Source organism: Lycorma delicatula, chromosome 6 (assembly GCF_047948215.1).
Source record: "Lycorma delicatula isolate Av1 chromosome 6, ASM4794821v1, whole genome shotgun sequence".
NCBI classification, from domain to species: Eukaryota; Metazoa; Arthropoda; class Insecta; order Hemiptera; family Fulgoridae; genus Lycorma; species Lycorma delicatula.
Window position 1 is genome coordinate 39,602,224 of NC_134460.1, and position 14,759 is coordinate 39,616,982.

Below are 14,759 nucleotides of genomic sequence, written 5' to 3' on the forward strand. Positions count from 1 at the left end.
AAGTTTTTTTATTGCATTTGACTAGTTATTAAAAACTTTTAATTGTATTTTAAATAATATAATATACTTTCCTAATAATTTTTCCTTACTTAAATTCAAAACTTTAAAAAAAATAACTACAGACACTTCTTTTTTATATATATGTATCTCTGCAAAACATCATGTATAATGAAATTCTTCTAATACAAATTAACAACAATATAAGTTTAAACTAGAAATAATCCTACTGCCTTACTATAATAAAACAGAAGTATTGAATTCTAATATAATACCATGCTTAATAATTAAAAAAAAATAAAAAAATACGCTTTATTTAATTATTCATATACTAATACACGCACAAAATTAAACTGAAAGCAACAAAGGAACTGGTCAACTCGTACAAAATTTTATTAAAAAAATATACTAATATATAAAAATTCTGAAATAATACAAAATTATGAATTTGAAATTCACTGAAGTGAACTGAATTTTTTTAATTTTATCACTAACTGTAACTGAACGTCAGCTTGTTTTTCTGTATAAATAAATAATTTAAACTTGAAAACTAAAAAAAATCATTTTAAAACATTAATATTCATCATGACAACAAATTATGTAAATCTTTCGTGTGATCTTCTTCTTCTTACTCGTCTTATTACTATTATTATTATTATTTTTTTTTCCGCAATGTTTAATTTACAATTGGTTCAAATTTACCAGAATCATAAGTAAATTTGAATACAAAAAAGACATGTAATAGTGCAGAGAGAGATTTCCATTGAAATCCCTCAAAGAACTGTAGATGTATGCATATCTTATACGGTATACATAAAATACCGTAAATAATTAAATACAAAGATAAGTCCAAGGAACATTGATAAAGTTAAGAATATAAAAAGCAAAGAAAACGACAAAAAATAATTTCATAAATCACACAAGAATAAATAATCAAACAATGAAAGAGTGAAACAAATCAAAGAATATACAAAAGTAACTGGCGAAGAGGAATTAAACATTTAGACCATATACAACACCTTAGGATAGCTGATTCACCTCAAATCTCAGAGAACTTACAGATCTAATATATATGCAGTCGCTTTAAAAATCTTACGTCCTCGCTGTTATCCAAAACGTTAACCGCGAGCCAGTTCACATGTTTATTGACATTATTTTTTCTTTGGTCACATTATTATTATTTTAAAGAAAAAAATAAGTAGAAGGGGTTTAATAATAAGAATAATAACAGACTTAATTATTTTTTAGAAATTCCTTTTTTTTATAATACGAGTGTTTAAAATAATACACGAAAACCTTAATAAATTATGGAAAATTTTTAATACCATAAAGTCAATTTGTGGTGGTATTACTAACCCATTATTTTAAGGATTAATCAACAGTACTGTGGTATACGAAGAAAATTGCTATTCCATTATATGATGGAATTTAATTAAACAATGAAATCAAATATTGAATTATCTTTGAACGATGAATATACTTTAATATTAAATTCTTACGTAAACGGTGAAGAAAGTTAAATGTAAAAACTGTTAATTGAACTAAACCATTTACTGAATCCGTACAAGAATAAAAATTAATTATATTGAAAATAATTTTAAAATAGAAAGAAGTGAAATTTAGGTTTTATTTTAAACACTAAATAGACATATTGTTTAATTACGATTATTTTAATGATTTTCCTCCCCTACTGCGTACAAATAATGAGCAATACATTGTTATTCAGTATATTTTTTTACTTTATGTTATCTTTTCGAAATTTTTTACACACGAGCGCTTTTTCTTTCCATGTATAAAAAACTTTAGGTAAAATACACAATTTATATTTTTGATTTTCCTCATTATTAACAACCTTCTGAATAAAACCAAATACACGAGTTAAACATTATAAATATGTTAATGTGAGTGTTGAATATTACCACTCTTACGGTAGGATTGGCATGTTAATACACGACACAATGATTGGTTCAGTAACGAGAAAACATTACATTGTTCAATTTTTCTAGTATGTCAGCTTTAATACTCTATGGTGTATGAGTATGAAATTTTCAGTAGTAATTTATATCATATCATGTCATCAATAAATTGGATGGTAATCATGTTTATATTACCATAAATAAATAAAAATATTTTCAACCTAAATTATAATAAGCTAATTTTGAATAACATATATGCATTAGTCTTGATCTAAACAAAATTTATATAATGGGCTAATCCTAAAACTTAAAATATACTTTCCTGAAAAAAAGAAGAAAAAATTAATCTTCTATCTAATTTGTTAAGGAATGAACTACTCCTCTCTTAATTTGTTAAGTTCAATTGAATCTATGAAATAATGTTTTATTTTTACGGTATAAAAGACTTATATGAATAACGGTAATTGTACTGTATATATTTGTGTATTGATTTCTGTCCATTGTATTTATAAAATGCGTAAAGTGTAAAAGTATAACATGTATCAACTGAATACTGCAGCTGCACGCACACTTCTTATCAGCGACGCGATTTGAAGCCGACTGACTTGTACCGTTCAATCCCCACCACAAGTACACTCACAATCAAAATATACGTATATTCTACAACATAATTCCTTTATTGTAATAGATTGATATATTTTCAAAGGTAAATTATCAATGCAAAAGGAATGAAAGAAAAGGCACTATAAAATTTTACGTTTGGGTTAATTTTTAAATTTGAAAAACTTCACAACCTAGTTGAACCAGTTTCCAAAATGTAAAATTGCGGGCTCAGTGGAATAGATTCTGGCTTCTAACTTCAATAATTTAAAGTTAGGATAAATAGTCTTTTTTCGGAATTTTCTTTTCCAGTATAAGTTACAAGCTGTTGTTAAATGTCTATATCAATATAAGTAACATTTTTTGTAAAAAAAAACGGAAGGAAGTAACAAAAAGAAGTTGTAATAAAGGACAGGGATGAATAAGAAGAAAAAAAGATAATATATAGTTAAAAGAAGAAATAGTGAATGCTAGTGAGAAAGAAAAGAGCAGATGTACATTCTATCCACCTAGCTGACAGATGATAAAGGTGCAGAGTTGAAACCGCTACAAGAATTATGTATCTCCTCCCAGCCATAATCCCCTCCTACATTTTATACCTTGAAGTTTATTCCCAGTTGGGGGCATTAAGATGTCCTCATCTAGTCTTTTTACCATTACTTGTAAGATACAACTAACTTAGCTATACAATATTATTCCAGTTATTTTAAAATTTTAAACATAAAATTAATATTAATTAATTATTTAAAAATAAATAAGACAATATTAAAGATTAAACAAAAATAGTACCAGAATTCAAAAAGGTTAGAGTCATAGAAAAGTAGAGTCATAGTATTTACTCATGAAGTCAACCGTTTTTTTTTCATGGTAAAACGGAACAGAAAACGTATATCATAGAGTTGAAATTTCACAGCATAAGTTCTTGACCGAAATAAGGACAAATAGTAAAAGTTTCATGACATTTCCATTAGAGGAACAAAAACAGATTTCCACTAAATTTTTAATTCTTTTAAATTAAACAATTTATATACGACATTGTTTCTATACATAATTCATTAGGATACTCTTATCTTTAAAATGAAATAAATAACTACGAGACATATCAGATCAAAACAATCGTGGAAATTAGAACGATGTAGACAGAAAATAAAATAATAATAATAAATTATTATTTATGTGAAATAAACCTTTTTATTTTAATTTAATAAATTTCTTTTTCTTAATATACTCTTTGACAAAATGACAAAATTCAACTTCTTTTTTTGTATATTGCTTTATTTACAATCAGTTTCCTGAAAAATAAAACTATAATTAACCGAACAGAGTAATAATGACGTGAAAAGAAAACATCCAGAGATAACTTTCAAGACAATACAAACGTTTAAACAAAGTAAAATACAATAAAACGTATAAAAAATATTTTAAATATAACTAAACGTAACAAAGTATACACAATTCGAAAATTAACTATACAGAACAATAAAATTAAATGAAACAAAACAGAACAAGCAAGAGAGTATAAAAAATTGTCACAAGTCATATATCAGAAACAAAAGGTATATAACAAATTAACACTGGTCACATATAAATCAAAGACGAAACCACAAAACTTAAAAACAATTCATAATTCATACACAACGAAAAGTAGAATTAATATTACTAAATTAAAAACAATTCATAAATAGTAACAGCAAAATTTCAGTAACAAAAAAATGATATTCAGTGAAGAATAACCTCTAGATCCAATACACACAGCCTCAGCAGTCATCTCATATCTTCACTATTACCCAAAAAGTTAACAGACAAATGGTTTTCGTGCGCGTTAACCTTTTTTTTTTTTTTTTAGGGTTATTTTTATTATTTATTTTTTTGTTTCAGTTCGAGGTTGTTTTCATCGGTACTGTTATGATAGGTTGATATATAAATATATATATATATGTTGAAGGAATTATTTACCTGTTATTTTGAATTATATTTTATTTTTTAGGGTTTTTTTGTTTTTCATTATTTTAACGTATTTATAAAAGTTAATAGTATATTATACTTTGAATTTAGCCGTTGGATTTCTTCATGAATAGATGGCATCTCTAGGTAGTCGTGGAATCCCTGTTATTCGCAAACCATGGCGCCACTAATATGTTTCTCAGCACTTTGTTCTTGAATCTTTGGATGATTTCGATATTTCTTATGGTTGCTGTACCCTAAACCTGTACCCCGTAAGTTTATATTGGGTTTAAAAACGCCTTTTACAACAACAGATTTACAAAGAAATATATGTTTTTTTACATCACTGCCCAAAAAAGAGTGCAATGTATTTAGGGCGTATGTATATATGTATGTTTGTTCCACCGTAGAATCGCAATGGCTGAACCGACTTAGTGGTATGTTCCCGCGTTGGAAATCTTACATTACTAGGAGTGTAGTAATAGAGATTTTCCGATTGAAACACAAACTTAAATAAATTGAATTAATGAACTGTAAATTGTGAGCTTCTATTACATTCTCATCTGAACAGAATGGTTCAAATTAAACGAGTGAACAATATTAAAAAAACAATAGAATTAAATTTACTTAGATAAAATATTTATTTATTTATATAACGTATGGCACCAAAAGATTAACACCAATTACAGTCAAAAATTACAAACAAAGATATAACAAATTAATATATGCTACTGATTCTGGAGTCGCCATCAGGAAATCTTCAGGATTCCCTTCATAACCTGTCCTAGGGAAAACTTCTGGATGTGTTTAACAGATCGATTTTCACCACACTCACAAAGGGGCGTCGGTGTTTTACCACATTTATACAGGAAATAGGCGCACCTACCATGCTGAGTCCGTATTCTGTTTAGCGTTGACCATGTCTTACGTGGCAAGTCAAAACCCGGCAGCCTTTGAGTAATACATGGGATTCGGTTATTCTGCTTTGTGGTCCATTCTTGACGCCAGGCGTCAGTTAGGTTAAATCCGTCCTCTGTGCCAGCAATTACTGTTTTGATAGGTGGCTTTCTAGATCGAAGGCGACCACGATTGGCATCCTCAATATACTCATGTATCGGTAGGTTTCGATTGTCCATAATCTTCTTGTACTCTCTTACAAGAGCGTTCATACGGCGCAGGTTTGGGGGTGGTATGTGGCTCAATACCGGGAACCATTCCTCGGGAATAGACCTGATAACCCCGGCAATCGTTCTCATAGTGTTATTAAGTTGAGCAACAATTCTATGAACATAAAGGCTGTTAAGCCATACTGGCGCACAATATTCAGCAGCTGAGAAGACCAGGTTCAGAGCCGATGTGCGCAATGTGGAAGCCGATGCTCCCCACGTTGTTCCACAGAGCTTATGTATAATGCTGTTTCTCGCTTTCAATTTCTCTGCAGTTTTCATTAGGTGCTCCTTAAATGAAAGCGTTCTATCAAGTGTTACGCCTAGATATTTTGGTGTCTTATTGTGAAAGAGCCATGTATTCTCGAATAGACTTTTAAGCTCCCTATTAGCGAACTTGTTACTCAGATGGAAGCATGACACCTCTGTTTTACTAGCATTTCAATTTTTTACAAGACTCTTCAAATGATCTACATTTTATTGTTAGCACCCAGTCATCGGCGTAGCCATACTTTTTAGATCTTGTCTCTGGCATGTCCACAACATAGGGGCTGAACATAGGTGCAATGGGGTGTTCTTATAATATCTGGGCAAATGTTTATCTGATTTTCAAAATTTAAGGTGTATTTATTAATAGGTTGAAGGCTAATTTTTGCATGAATCAGGTACACTCTCGATCTAACATATCACGGAAATGTTGTTATATCTTTCCAACCAATCTTCCTGTTTCAAAATTCAAACAGGTGTTTCCTAGTATAATACGAAATCACGATGGAACCAAACCAGAAGAAAAAGTGCAACGTTTGTCAGCTATGTTTTTTTTTAGTAGTCGTGATTTTTAATATTTATCTCTTGTTTTATAGTTCTGTTTTACCATATCAATAAATTTATAGATACATTTAAATAAATAAATAGCCTCAGTTCTTATTTGGATCGAATCAATCTAAAACGATAATGAAATGAAAAAATATTTCAATATTCAGTATAAATACTAAGGAAACGTATTACTTTTTTAAAACCACTTTTTTGAACAAAAGAATTCTTTCTTTCTTCACCATTTTCCTCTAGATTATTAAAAAAAAAGGTGTCATATCTTTAAAAAATTCTATTAAGTTTAACATTGAAATCAAAAAATTGCGAAACTTGGACAATTACAGCGGAAACTAAAAAAGTTTTCTTAAGTTTATTTGGTGGCATAATTATAATTTCAAATTAATTAACATGATAAAAGGATTTTAAACTGATCGGATTACTTATGCACTTATATACCTTTGTTATTTTATAAAAAAGATGTAAATTTATGCAAAATAAATTATATAAAATGGAAGAAATCAATACCAACTGCAAAGAAAAAATTATTCACTTTGATTATATAATTTTAAATTATACATTTCAACCAATCAACGATTGATATCATCAAGAAAGTAAATCTCTACGAAATAACTTTCTCTCTAAATTATTAAGCTGGAAAATGTAAGCAAGAAACTAGTTTTCTTGCATAGTTTTTTAATGAAAACCGAAATGATTAATAAAAAAAAAATTAGTTATTAAATTAAATAACAATAGTGATTGCTATTTTAATTAAAATTAATTTAACTAAATTACTGCTTTATAAATTAACTAAGCAAGACTTTTTATATCAGTTTATGTGTAAATACTTTTTTTTATATAACTTTTTTTTTCTTGATGATCTCGCCACATAAATCTAAAAGCTTGTCCGTGGGATATGGATATGGAAATGGAATTTTGTAGAGTATGAAAAATGCCATGCCTGATCGGAATTCAAACCCGGGATCTCCAGATGACAGGCCGAAATGCTACTATTCCGCTACAGAGAACGGCTTTTTAAAAATGTTAAAAGTAAGTTAGGAATATTAATTATAAAGGAACACAGAAAAATAATTTAAAGAGTTATTACTGACTGGAAGAAGGAGTCACTTAAGAAGAATTCACGAATAGAAGTCACTTTCAATATATCATAGGAAAAAAATTCTAGTATACACATTTCAGCAAATTTTCAGAAAAAATAGAGAACGATAAAATCAAGATCAAGAAAATTTTAACCAATCTAGACTTTTGTAAAGAAAACTTAAAAAATATAGAGTAAAATTCAATAAATTAATTTTTTTATCCATTTTAATTTTTTCGAAGATGCAACAATGAATTCTATTATGTAAAATGAAAATACTTCAAAATAATTTTAATAAAATGGAGATGAAAACGATTTTTTGTAAAAATTACTTCGGTTCTTTATTGAATTTTATTTTATGCACACTCCATATTTTCCTATCTAAAAAACGGAATTATTAAGAGTAATTATTTCCTTACTGCAGAATTAATTGTTTTTTGATGAAAATTTCATTGAAATTTATTTAATTAAAAGTTATTATTTTCTTTTTACAGTTCTATTTCTTACTTAATTTCTAAATAATTATGCACACTTAATTTTTCTGTTAGATTTATTTGTTGTATGAGAGATCTGTAAATAAAGTAATAAGACTGGTTAGAATAAGAAAAACTTTTTATTCACAATCCAATTATACATGAGCTGTTATCACCTTCGAAATAGTTCCTTTGGGAAGCCACGCAACGCTTCAAACGGTTTTCTCACTTTTCATAGCAGTGTTAGAACTCAAAAACGGGAATATCCTTCAGATAATTGGTTACATTTTTTTTTTGTTTACTACTGTTCAAAAATGGTGTCCTTTCAGATATTTTTTTAAAAGCCGGGAACAGGCAAAAGTCACAGGTACTCAAGTCAGGTGAATAAGATGGTTGACGGACTACAGGAATGTTTTTCTTTGCCAAAAACCCATTAATTGAAAGTGCAGTGTGACAAGTGTGTCATGATGCAGAATCCAGTTGTCTTTCATGGCTGATCTCACGTGGGCAACTCTTTTCCGCAGTCTTTCAAGAATTTTTCGGTAAACATATAAATTACAGTCTGTCCTGTAGGCAAAAACTCTTTATGGACAATTCCATTACTATCAAAGAAACAAATTAGCATAGTTTTGACTTTTGATTTGCTCATTTTTGATTTTTTGAGACGTGTTGAGTTTGAAGTATGCCACTCCTTGCTCTGGCGTTTTGTTTCTGAGTCGTACTCAGATAACCAAGATTCATCATTAGTAATAACATTTTTTAGAAACTCAGGATCAGTTTCAGTTCGCCCTAGAAGATCGTGGCACACTTCCACCCTGCCGTTTTTTGTTCAAAAGTGAGGTTTTCTGGGACCAATTTTTCATGTCCAATTCGTTAGTCAAAATTTGGTGGACTGTGGTATGGTTCAAATCCAATCGTCGGTTCTATCGTATCAAGTCTCTGAAGAAAAATACTCGGAAAACTGATGAAGGTTGGAGGCTACGGAAGAACAAAGATCTTTACTTCCGCATAGACAGACTCACAGATGCCATTTGAAAAAGAAGATTAACCTTCTACACGCACTCAACTTGAATGGATGAAAACAGATTGACAAAGAGAATTTTCAAATATAACGATAGAAGCAAAAACCTGATTTATAGTGATTTATAGCATCACACAGGTGAAAGATCTCGTGATTGCAGGGATAAATCCAACAGAAGTAAGGGAAAGAGATACATTTTGGAAGAGGATCCAAGTTTGTGAAGGTTTTAGAAAGCAACCAGAGTTTAGCAATAAAAAATGGTTCCAAGAAAGAAAGGAACACGTAATTTACAAATGAAGGAGAGTTAGAAGGAAAGGAAATCAGCCAGGAATTCAACGTTAGTGGCCGGTAACGAAAAATAAAATATATAATATACTAATTATTATTTTTAAATATATTACGTCCATTTTTCTTTGTAAAAAATATTTTCATATTTATATTTGTCCTAAGTCACTTAAAAATATTACTAACGATAAATTTTAACAATCAACATTCACATCTAAATTTAGACGGTTTTATTTTTCAATAAATTTTGACCACTTTTTATTAACGAATTTATTTTATTAATCTACTAGCATTATTCCTTAATTTTATAATTTTTTAATCTTTAATTTTAATCTTTAACATCTTTATTCTTTAATCTTTAACATATACAACAAGTTTTTTTTAAAAAATTGTTGCATTTAAAATGTCAGATTGTGTTAATTATCTTAATTGCATTTTTTTTGTCTCTTCCTCTTTTTAATAAATGTGTTAATTTACAAAACACATTTATTTCATAATTGTACTTTTATTGAATGAGTTGAACATTATAATGATATTGTATTTTACTTTAATTACGACGATTTTGTTTTTTGCAATGTTAGCAAATTTAATATATTTTTTCTTTACGGTACATCAGTTTCACATTAGGTGGCAATTACTTTTTTCGTATATTTCAATTCAGAATATTGTGATTACTCACCGTTTTGCTAAAATACCTTTTACTTTAACAAAATTATAATTTTATTTTAAGTAGAACGAAGAATTTCATAATCCTAAGGTCATTATATTAATAGATTTTTCGATTAGTCAGATTCTATATTTTGTCATATAGAAACTATATATATATATATATATATATTTCTCTCTAGTACAACAGGTGTATACAATTATAAGTGACATTTAAAATCAACTTGGCCTATTTAAATTGATAGAGTAATTTAGTTAAATTTATACGTGATCTGTTAAAATTGCCAATCCATCCAAACACGGATAAACATTTTTGTTCATTTAGATTTGAATAATGCATAATTTTTATTAACCCTATTTTTAAAAATAATAAATTTATTTAAAATAATGATTAATATTAATTAAAATTAAATTAATTTAATTATTATATATTAATTAAATTAAAATGTAATAATTAAATTAAATTTAGCTATTACGAAGAACAACCTTTCGCAGAAAAATGAAGACGGAAAAGTCGATTGTTCAACGTTTATGTAAAAATGAAAGTTCATCTAAAATAGAAGTTAACAAGTTTATAAATAAAACAAAATGCCTTTTGATTAATAACGAATTTTATAAATAAACTGATGAGTAACCCCGATCACTATCTTTTATATGGGTAAACTTTAAATAAAAACGGCAAGAGAATTTCATTGCTTCTTCCACGTTTAATTTTTGATGATATTTTTATTGTTGTACATCTTGATGTTGTAATTCCAAAAACTTAGAGTAAGAGGTTGAGGTATCTAGGCCTACATCTCGATCGGCAACTAACTGGAAATTTCATATACGGAACGGAAGGCAAGACTGGCGGGAGTTTCAATATTTCTCCCTACAGATCACAGAGCCTGAACAATGTCCCATGCTGCTGTATCTTTCTATTATCGGGCGGGTTTCATGGGTTATTTAGTGGCTGTTATAAATGTTAAGTTTTATTTATGGACGGATTTGGTGATTCGCGTTCCTATCCGTATGGACCAGCGTGAAATTTATTTACTGGGTCTGAACGTGGGTGACTAAACTTTTGAGCCTCGTACTCCCGGCGTGATTCCCCTTCGGTCCATCCGCTGAAGTTCTTTCGGTACTAGGACCTTATAGGCTAGCAGGAATGCACCTACCGGGGCCCTAGTTATTTGGAGGGAGCAATTCCCTCCCCCCCTTCTTCGGAGGGAGTCGCATGTGCTGATTGAATTAATTGTAAGTTTTGAGGATGGTGGGTAAGAGGTAGTCCGCCGTGGTGTATCAGGAATACAGTGGTGAGAATGTGGCTTCGAGTTTGAGCAAGACTGGGTGTCTGAAACGTGTAGCAACGAGTTTGAAGAAATTCTGCTTCGCTGAAATTGTAATAAGAAGCTGGAGAAAATTCGGCGTCGACAGAATTGACAGCTAGTAATGATTGAAGCACTTTCCACAGAGACGTAATGTAGAATTTGAAGAATAACTTAACGAAGAAACGAGGCTGGACGAATATAGAAAACTGTGAAATCACGAAAAACTGACGAGTAGGATTAGAAAATATTTTAACAGAGAAATACCGCTACGTTTATAAGTGCGAAGACGACGAAAGTATTAACATTAAGTAAAAGAAAGAAAACATCGAAGCCTGGCCCTCCAAGAGGACCAGGATCCGCAGAACGTGAAAGTCCGAACTAGAATGAATAAAAGCTGGCGTGGTGAGAAGAAGGGGAAGCGAACAAAGCAATGGACAGAAGAGTGTGTGTGTGTTGACAACAAGAGTAGTGTCTTAGTGTTAGTATGAGAACGATTAGAGAAACGGTGTGGAATTCGGGAACGAAGACATAACAAAAATAATTTAAGCGAGCAGTCCACTAAAGAATTACGTAAGACTGATAAAAATAATTTCTGAATACGCAAGTTGAAGAAATGACATCAGGGCAGACAAAGAGAAATAGACTTCTAGGAACTATGACAACATTGAAATTGGTTGAGAATAAAAAAACACTAAGCCTAAATATACATTAAGACTAAACAGCAATGAAATAATGCGTGATATAAATAAGCTAACACCAATACGATGATGCAATAGTCAGACAAGCTGGAGCCTGAGAGAAATTGATATCGAAAATAAATCCAAATAACCTATTTAAAAACACACGTAGATAAGCCTTACAAAACAGCAAAATAAATTACCAAGCCTGTAAACTACAAGACTCGACCATAACCTTGAATTCATTGGAATAAAACGACTTTACGCCAACGGCGTAAACAGGAAGTAAGGAACTTACAATGGGATTTAATTTCGCGGTCGCGGTTTGGGAGCGGCGGTTTTGAGGTTTGAAGTAGAAAGAGGTGGAGTTCTTACATAAAAATGTTGTGTTGGCTGAGGAATCTGAAACACAGAAACAGAAACACACAAAAAAAAGAAAAAAGGTTTTATTTTTTTTTCGTATTATACGAAGGGAAAAGGCAATAGTTTCCCTTGGCTCGGAGGTTACAACAAACTATCACTGTGAGTGGAGTTGTATGTAGCCCAGTTTATATTGTTATTTTTTCTTTGGGGTACCTACTGGGATTGTAACATCGTGCATCGCTTAAAAAAAAAATCGCGCTTTTATACGCCAAAAACAGCGTTCGCTTGCTATTTGGGTCACTTTGTGGTCAGTGTGTAATCGCGGATATTTACTTACCTTTGTCTCATTTCTGGGCCAGATTTGAGGCAGGGATCCTCCTTCAATTTTGAGTTCGTCAAGTCCTAGGGTGTCCAGTTTGAGTCTGAAAATAAAAAAGATATATATATATATATATATATATACATATAAGTATATTCATCATACCGTTGGTGGTCTCTTTGTGGGACGGTTCGGGGTGTTGTATAGGTTTTTATAGTTTGGCAAAATTTAATTGTGAAAACGGTCAATTCTGCGCGGTTTCCATTTATATGTTATGCGATATAGAGACCCGTAAGCCTGGTTTGTCATTTTTCGACCCCCGTGCCGCCTCTTAATGATGATTCGTCTAATAAGGCATGAGGCCGTTTTCTTACACCCTGTGGAGTAGGGTTCTCTTGGCAGATGACCCGAAGATGGCTGTGTTTGGTCACAGCCGCTTTCTCCAACAGTCTGAGAGCCTCCGCCACCCCCAGCTCGGATACGGTTTGTAGTTCCGCATCGTGGCGTTAATACGAGTATAAAAAAGAAGAGACGGCAACTTGAGATAAAGTTCAAGGAAATGCTCTGGTTGTTGGGCAGACGTTTACGCTTGTCTTTATCTAAAAAGCTACTGGTATAGTCAACAATTATAAAATCTATCTGGACCTATAAGATCGAACCATGGGGCAACGCGAGTATAAGCAATGTCGACATCTTGTAGAAGTTTCAGAGTAATGTAGCGAAGTGTCGACATCTCAACGCGAGATCTGGGATTATTTATTATTAAAGTCTACGTTGAAGGAAATGCAAAGGTTCACTTCAAAGTACGAACTTCGGTTTAACTGCCGCACTAATCACTTGACAGTGAACTTATTAAACAATGGAAATGGTATAAGAAGGTTGAACCGACTGCAGGTTCTAGTCCTAAGTGTCTTCATAGTGTCTTAATGTGTCTACAGCAGTGATTCTCAACCTTTTTACCTCCACAACACCCAAAAACTAAAAAAAAAAATATAATAATAATAATGAATGTTTCGCAACTCCTAACCCCATCCAATGAAACCTATTTAAAACTTTAAGTTGATAGCGAAGGGTGTGAAACACATGCATATATGAAACGTAAAAACATGGGCAATGATTACAACTTGATTGATATGTACATCCTCCTTTTAATTTGGTCAGCCTGCATAATATTCACTGTGAGAACGTCATGTTCGAACATAACAAAAATTCAGTTGGCCGAGTATATCCCTAAAGATAAAAACGATTTCTCGAAGAGATGGATATTGAATCCATTTAGTGAAAACGTTGTTGCAGCTGCTAGATTACCAGTTGAAATTCACGACCAGCATATCGAAATGTCTGACGATAAATTACAACAACAATAGACATCTTAAGATTTAGATACGGTTTGGCTTGCTCGTCAAAATGATTATGGAAATTTAGTCACAAAATCATTGAAAATATTAATCCCTTTCGCCAAGCATAAAACATCTTAAACGTCTGAACTGTTAATAATATTCAATATCAATGGGATATTTCAGGTATATTACAACAGGGATCTCCTATTTCAGGAAATATATAAAATTTTCCAGTAAATTTGAAATTCAAACTTTACATAAATATTTTTCTTAATTTAATCACACCTTCAAAATATAAATTAAAATACTAATTAGATACTTTTTTTAAAAATGTAATATATTCTATTTGTCGATTACAACTTGACATAAGACGAGACATGCTTAAATAGATTTTTCTAATTGTTAACAGTTAACCTCCAAGGTGGAATCTTAATATGTCTTCCTTTCATCTAAAATAGACTGGGTTCGAATTTCGGTCAGGCTAAAAACCTTGTTAATTTTACTCACCCTAAAAAAAAAATTTTTTATCCAAAAAAACTAGTAGGCTTATTGTAAATGGACTTATAAACTAATTATTTCTTTATCAATAGTGAAAACTATTAAAATTTAAAACTAATTGATTAAATACAATGAACTCGCAATTCTAATATTCGAAACTAAATCAGATGTTTTTCCAGTATTGTCAGGTTTAGAAGTGTTAGATTTTAAATGTTTCGGTGAATTCATACTTCAAAAAAATTAATATTATAAAAGAAGATTTTTTAAATTAATTT

General features: G+C 30.6%; 1 long non-coding RNA gene across 1 annotated transcript in view; it reads right to left on the minus strand.

Moving 5' to 3' along the window:
* The window catches only part of LOC142326554 (uncharacterized), a 138,334-nt gene that overhangs the window by 52,244 nt on the left and 71,331 nt on the right, over positions 1–14,759 (minus strand). Inside the window, exon 2 of the long non-coding RNA XR_012756803.1 lies at positions 12,665–12,749. This is a non-coding gene — a long non-coding RNA (uncharacterized LOC142326554). The remainder of the gene's footprint in view (positions 1–12,664; positions 12,750–14,759) is intronic.